Source organism: Marmota monax, unplaced genomic scaffold (genome assembly GCF_021218885.2).
Source record: "Marmota monax isolate L192 unplaced genomic scaffold, Marmota_monax_Labrador192_F-V1.1 WCK01_AAM20220418_F8-fsc00016, whole genome shotgun sequence".
Taxonomy (NCBI): Eukaryota; Metazoa; Chordata; class Mammalia; order Rodentia; family Sciuridae; genus Marmota; species Marmota monax.
The window spans coordinates 10814717-10822862 of record NW_026695209.1 but is presented as its reverse complement, the minus strand read 5'-3'; the positions used below and the strand labels follow the sequence as shown (position 1 = coordinate 10822862).

Sequence of the window (8146 nt, the reverse complement as noted above, 5' to 3'; positions counted from 1 at the left end):
TGACCATGTGCAGGACACATTAATCGCTGTGTTTCATTTCTTTCTTCTTGTCATTACTCTTACAACCTCCTCCCATCCTTCTTCCACCCAGCAATGGACAACAGCACGTGGCTTCTGGAGCGAATCGCCATCCAATCCTCTTCTCCAAGTCCTCACACTGAAGCCCGACCCCTCCATCAGTCTTTTCTTTCAGATGTCCCCTCAGACTTTCTTCACATTGTCTCTTACTTAATTGCTTCCTTTGATCTCTTTGAGGGGATCTGCCTTGATCTTCTGGAATATTTTCTGATGCTCTGAAGCACAACTGTATACTCTTCATTTCATGGCAAGCTGAAAAAATGACTGTAAGTTCCTACACAGCATATGGACCTGCCCCCCATCTTTCAGTGTGCTCACATTTAACTTTTTTTTAATATATCTGTTGTATTTTTATAACTCCCCAACTTATTTTGAAAGTGATCTTTTTTTTTCTGGTGTATTACCATATGAATTTGAGATTGCCTTAAAATTTGCCTATAATTTTATTAAAAGCTAATGAAAGACTACTTGTTAACAGATCAATATTTAAGCCCACCAACATTATAGAACATTTTCCAAGTTTTTAAATTTTTTTTTCACACTTGATCCAATTTATAGTTGATATTTGGGTTACATGTACAGATAAAACAGACTTATCTCTCAAAAGAACTTAAGATAAACTGCACAGAAATATCTTTCTTTCTGGATACAATTAAAATTTTAGAAGCAAAGTAGTTCAAATGGGAGGAAATAAGCTAATCTCCTCATGATATAACTAGAAAAAAGTATTAAAAGAGCTAAAGAGTAATTCCACCAATCTTTCTCTCTTTCTTAGCTTTTTAATATACAAGTGCACATTATAAGTGTATATGAGTTAAAAACATTTCCACTATAGACAGAAAGCTGCTGTCGACAGGCTACTCTGACTCCCAAGAGGCCAGGGCCAGAAAGAGGTGCACAGGCAAGCCGAGGTACCTGTCTGGGGTTGGCTCACACTAATTAGTTGGAGATAGACCACGTACCCCAGTCTCATTAGGCTCAGAGGCTGACCTGGGCCTTCAGGTCATTTTTACTTCCCTGTGTTACTTCCCTGTGTCTATTTCATTGTTTTAGTTTTACTTGTTCCTCTGTTTGTAAGTAGGGGAAAGTTCAACAAGTCTAAAAGTGCTTACTATGTCATCCCAAACTGAATCAAACATTTTTATTTGTTTTACTATTTATTTGTAAATACCATGAATTTTTACCTTAATATTTAAGATAAGAATAGGTGGGGTCTGGGGCTCAAAAATGACATCACACCCCAACACAGGATGACAGAGGCAGAGTTCTGATGGAGAGAAGGTGGAGAATAGTCAACTGCAGGGGACCTTCTCCAGGAAGGCTCTGCAGCACCTGCCACATCCCTGGTACACCAACTTAAAGTCAGAGTCATTCATGATGGGGATCTTCAATGAGTTGTTTTGTAGATCATAGCTCCCAAGTAGTTCAATTTTAACTTTGCAGTTTTTAACTTGATTACTTGTTCTATTAAAATCTCAGATTGCCTTCTTCCATACACAGCCCATAGTCAAATGTGGTTAAGTCTTTGGTAAACCTGTCTTCCCTTATGGCTGTGCTGATGCCATGATTTCTTAGATTGTTCACAGCTCTTGGGCCCCAGGCCAGGCCAATGTTCCAATCCAAAGCAGTGGTGCAGTCAATGGCCCAGTTATCTGAAACATGTTGATCAGTGGCAAGATTTCTGGAAACTGCTTCTGCAAGGAGTGACTGGCAAATGTCACTTAGACACAGAAACAAACACCCTCTTGGACACTCACTAGGTCATCTTCAAGCACAAACACCCTCACCTAGTGCATCCTGATGTAGCACGTGTGCACTGCCAGCTCCTACATTTAATTGAAAATAAAACACTTTAAGGAGTCTTACAGGAAAGGATCCATACAACCTTGGTAAGGATAGTTAAGAATGCACAGCTATTATTACATGTTAATCAAAAGAAAATTTTAAGTGTTTAAGGAAATGGAAGTGTTTACCACTGATTTGGTCATCATATACTGTTTACGTGTATTGAATTATCATACTGTATTGTCAAATTGCACAATTAAAATAATAATTTAGTAGGGCATGATAGTGGATACGTGTAATCCCAGAAACATGGGAGGCTGAGGCAGAAGGATCACAAGTTTGAAGCCAGGCTCAGCAAGTAACTTAATGAGGTTCTAAGCAACTTAGGGAGACCCTGTTTCAAAATAAAAATGGCTGGGGATGTGGCTGAGTGGTTAAGCACCCCTGGGTTCAATCTTCAGTACAAAAAAAAATCAATTATTAAAAGGAAAGTCTTGATGTTCATAAACATTTGAATAATTCTCATAAACATTTGTGGGAATCTTTTAAAGTGTCTCAGTACAAGTGAATCTCTGCAGGACCTAGCATCTAAATCCAAAGGTCTCCATACAAGATTGGTTAAAATGAGTGAGGATTTTCTATAAAACTTTGGTTGTCATAGAGTGGACTTTTATGCTTCCCTGCCATGTGAAATGCTACAGTACAAATTTGGAACTAGATTAATCTTGTGGAACATTCTAAAAATAGTGTATGTACTTTAATCTAAAATCTAAGATGGACCAAATAACACTTACTGCAGTTTGGAACTATGACTATTGTAAAACATTGCAAGTGCTGTAGCTAAAGCAGCAAACAAAAAACACATGCTAAGAAGTGACTGATGTAGCTGTTTTGTATCTTTCATCCCTCCAGAAAGTAGAAAAAAGAAATTTTAATTTCATATTTAATTTAAAAGTTGCAGTTTCTTTTCTCTTTTTTTCCTGCATCTCCCCCATTTGGTCTCTGCTTCATTCCCTCCACCCCTTAAATTTTCTTCATTTGCAGAACAGTGGCACAGATTCAGAGAAGAGGTGGAGTCTGATACTTTGGGTGGTCTTAGTAAAGTTTAGTCTCTGGCTAACCTCTCCTTAGATGGGAAAATAGCCAAGAATTTGCAGTATTAGGGAGAGTCTCCTTGAAAAACTGTATATGTATGTCTGGGTGCATGTCAACATGTTTGTTCTAATTTAAAAAAAAAATTAGAACAACAGCTTGTCCACCAAAGCAACAACTATTTCTCTCAAACTTAACATACATCCTTATGTGAGTAAGTTATAATTCTAGTTTGGTTTCAGTTTATTATTTGACATCTCCATCTAGATTAGCCAGGAAACTCATGGCAGTACTCAAAAAATTAATCTACCCTACATTTATTATTGTAATTATTATGATTCCTTACTCTCACAAAGTTCCACTTAACAAGTGCTCAAGAAAAGATATAATTGCTTTTTTGTATCTAAATCTAATTTTAGGAAGCATACATAAAAATCTCTCGCACAAGCTTCTCCTTTATTATAAAATTACAGTAGAAATCAGAATCATTTTGAAAGATCTATTACTTTTTTAATTAAAGAGAGAAATAAAACCTTTTTTCTATAAGTAGACTCACGAAAAATATAGGAGTTATTTTTAGTACACGGCAAAAGCTAGTAAAAATATCCAAAAAAGATGCCAATATCATTTCAGTGAAAATAGCCAAACAGCTGCCAGAAGACAAAGTAGTAAATCCATTGAAGCTCACTGCTGCATGTGTGGAACTTTCCAAATAAAACCCTGCATCAAAGAAAAGTTTGAACACTTCTATGAAATCAAACAAAACTAAACTAAAATTGATGCAATTTTTAAGAGTTACAAATTTCACTGTTCCAATCTCTCCAGTTCTGAAGAGCAACCTTACTGTGTTCTGTTGCAGTTGGGTTTGAAGTGAGAAAAGGAATATTCCAAATGGAGGATTTGCAATACATTATTGGGGTTCCTTTTTTAAGCTGTTTTCCCGCCAAAGAATGCCAAAACTTTGCAAACTTTATCAGACTGGCACTTGAAAAGGTAAGCAACACTACAAAAAAATAATGCTGAGAACATTTTACCAGGTTAGCACAAATGGATAAGGCTTGTCTTTAAAATAAAAAAATTCTAAGGAAACTGACTTACAAAAAGGGAAAGCATTTCAAGTTTGATTTAGAAAGGTCATTGGTAGAAATCCACTCTATATAAATTAGTTTATCTGTCTTGGAACAAAACAGGACAAAAGTAATTAAGAATTTGAGCTATCAAAGGAATAAGTCCAGGTATTACAAATTAATGTTTAAAGATTAAATTCAATATTTTCCTTATATTTTGAGTGTTTTAGTAAGTTATAGAACCCTATAAACCAAATCATCTTCATAGTAATAATGAACAAAAAATTTCCCAAATAATCAATTTTCTTTTAATGTACTTCTATTTTAACAGAACGTAACTTTTTATTCAGAAATTAAAAAGCCTAATTTCAAAGATGATGCCATTTTTTACTTTGAAATGAGAAAGACATAAAGCTAGAATATCCCCACTCTTGCATGGCCTGCAGAGACCTGGGTCTTTCAGACTCTGACATTGCTATGCACTGTGCCCAAACTCACTAATCACAGACAAAGAAGCTACAGGGAGACCCTACTACATCATCCAGTTGGAAATAAAATTGTCTTTGCAAAAAAACCAGTACCCCAGGATATCTTCAGAAGAAAGCCACTTACTAAGAAGGCCATCACATAAAAGTGGTAGAGATGACTGATCCATCAGATGTGCAGATCTGAATTTAGGAACACAAGAAATATGAACAAGAGGTGGTATGACACTTTCAAGAGATCATAACTCTCTAGTAATAGATTCCAGAGAAATCAAAATTAATGAAATGCTTCACAGAGTATTCATATAATGATTTTCTAAAATCTTAATAAGATCCAGGAGGACATAAATGAAAAGTTAAATAAAATTATGAATACAATGCAGGTATGGATGCAAAATTCAACAAGTAAAAAAGATTCAAACAGGAATCTTGGAAGTGAAGATAAGTGAAATTTAAAAATTCTGTTGAAAGCCTCAACAGCAGACAAGATTGACTGAAGAAAGACTGAATTTGAAGAAAGGTCTTTTGAAATTTCCCATTCATGCAAGAGAAAACATTAAAAAAAAAATGTAATGTAAATCCTTAAACTCTGAAACTACTAGGAGAAAACATAGGAAAGACTTCAGGATATGGGTACAGACAAATGTAGTTTTCTGAATATAATCCCCCAAATACAGGAAACAAAAAGCAAAAATTGAAAGATGTGATTTTATGAAACTAAAAAGTTTCTGGAAAACAAAGGAAACAATTTTGTGAAGAGCTACAACGTACATAATTAGAGAAAATGAATACCAGCTATTCATCTCACAGAGGGTTAATATCCAGAATATGTAAAGAATTCAAAACACTTAATGAATAAATAAATAATAAAATTTTAAAAGGGACAATTATATGAATAGAAAAAAGACGTACAAATGGCCAATAGGTACATTAAAAAAATGTTTAACATTACCAATCATCAGATAAATCCAATTCTAAGCCACAGTGAGATACTACCTCTCCCCGGTAAGAATAGCTATTACCAAAAAGCAAAATATAACAAGTACTGATGAGGATTTAGAGAAAAGGGAATAGTTGTACTCTTGTTGGGAATGTAAAATAGTAAAGCCATTATGGATAAAAAGTATCGAGATGGAAATGTCTCAAAAAATTAAAAATAGACCTACTATATGATCCAGCAATCCCACTACTAGGCATATAGCCAAAGAAAATGAAATCAGTATGTCAAAGAAACATCTCCACTCTCATGTTCTTTGCTGCAATATTCACAATAGCCAAGAAATGGGAAAAAAATCTAAGTATCCATCAACTTATACACAAATGAAGAAAATGTGGTCTATTTACACAGTGGAATGCTTTTTAACCATGAAAAGAAACAAAACTATGTTATTTAAGCAACATGAATGAACTAGAAATGATGATGTTGAATGAAATAAAATGGGCACAAAAAGACAAATACCACATGCTTTCACTCATTTGTGAACCCTTTAAAGTTGATCTTATTGAATTTGGAGGTGGAATGGTAGTTATCACAGCTCAGGAAAGTAGGGTGGGAAAGAGAGGGAGGGAAGGGTTTATCAATGGGTACTAAGTTAGATAGGAACAAGAAATTCTGGTGTGTTATTGCATAGCAGAATGAATACAAGTAACAAATATCTAGAAGAAAGAATTTAAATTTTTTCCATAAAAATATGACAAATGGTTGAAGAAATAGATGTTTAACCTGATTCAAACATTACACAATATATACATGTATCAAAACATTACATGTTACTCTTTAATATGCAAATTTTTTATTTGGTCTACATCTAACATGTATACAAAAATTATGTCAAATGAATTATAGAGTTAAGTTTAACATCTATAAGTGCAGGTGCCTCTAGGATAAAACATAAAAGAAAATGTAGGAGGCTTAGAGTTAAGCAAAATTTTGTGTATATAAGAACAATCCATAAAAGAACATATCTATGCCTTATTTTATCAAAATAAAAATGTTTGCTCTTAACAGACGATTAAAAAATGAAAATACAGTCTTCATAATGAGATAAATAAACATATATATATGAATGATAGGAGCAAGAATTCCCAGAATACATAAAGAACTCTAAAACTCAATAATAAAAAATTAAATGTTACAGTTTGGATATGAGATAGCCCCCAAAAGTTCATGTGTGAGACAATGCAAGAAAGTTTAGAGATAAAAGGATTGAGTTATGAGAGCCTTAACCTAATCAGTGCATTAACCACCTGGTAGGGCAACTATAAGCAGGTAGGGTATACCTGGAGGAGCTGAGTCAATGGGAGCATGACTTGGGGGTATATATTTTGTCTGTGGTGAAAGGAGTACCCTCTCCCTCTCTCCCCCCACCATCTCTGCTCCTTGTGCAATGTCCTCAGCCACTTTCCTCCACCACTCTTCCACTATGATGTTGTTTCTCACCTCAGGCCCTGAGAAATGGACTCAGCCATCTATGGACTTAGACCTCTAAGACCATGATCACCAAAAAATCTTGTCCTCCTCTAAAATCGTTCTTGTTAGATCTTTTGGTCATAGCAATGAAAAAGCTGAGTGAAACATCAAACAATTCAATAAAAGGATAAAGGCGATTAAATTGTAAAGCCATGCAGCATTTTATAGGGAACACTTTCTGTGATACAAATGAATAATTATGGCAAGAGTTAAGAGGTTATTCACAAGTTTTATTCTATCTGGAAAATAACTGAGATGTTGATTTCAAACCATTTCCACAAATAGAGACACATATTCACAAGAGTCAATAAAGGAAGATGGTTTCATCCTATGTTTTCTCAGTTTTTTGTACTAATGACAAAAGATAAATATAAAATATTCTTCAATTTCTATACATGTTCTAGGAAGAGATTGGTGATGATTGTCTTCTATTCTTCTTGCTATCTGTGATGGGCAAAATTTGTTCTTCTATTAGAAACAGAAATAAAATCAAAACATCTGAAATACTGCTGATATTTTTTCAGCTGCTAAGTATTCAGTTTGAACATTTCACCTTTAGCCATTTGATATTATTTTATTTCAATTAGCAAGGGAACTACTGCTTTATATAGCTCCAGGTGTAAAAAGGAGTAAAATTCCTCTAGTGATTGAAGCCTCTGCCAGTATTCTGCTAGGAATTTTGAATACACATCTCTTCCTCTCTCCATCTAACTGTGAAATACCTGGGGAAATTATGTCAATTATAATATGTTCTGTAATACTTAAAATACATCCTAAGTTCTTTTTTTAATTAAAGCTTTACACTCCTAACAAGTTGTATTAGTCATTAAGAGGCTGAAACAGAGGTAAAACCACACACACACACACAAAAAAAAACTAAGGTCGTGTTGTATATTTCTGAACTGAAAATACTGTGAAAATGCTTAAGGGAATAAGATAGCATTTATTATTTTTATGTATTTATTTTTTTTAATTTTAATAGGATGCTTTTTTATTTGTTCTAATTAGTTATACATGACAGTAGAATGCACTTGACACATCATACATAAGTGGAATAATGCTTTCTAAAAAGAGAAGAATTTAGATTTCTCTTTACTTTTTTCTGTTTCTACTAGAAATATATTTCTCAGTTACTGCTTCCTATGTTTGCCCAGTAAAGGCAGCTAGAA

General features: G+C 34.1%; 1 pseudogene; it reads right to left on the bottom strand.

Annotated features, from left to right (window-relative positions):
- Positions 1–1370: 1370 nt before the first annotated feature.
- Positions 1371–7097, bottom strand: LOC124083749 (low molecular weight phosphotyrosine protein phosphatase-like; annotated as a pseudogene).
- Positions 7098–8146: the final 1049 nt, after the last annotated feature.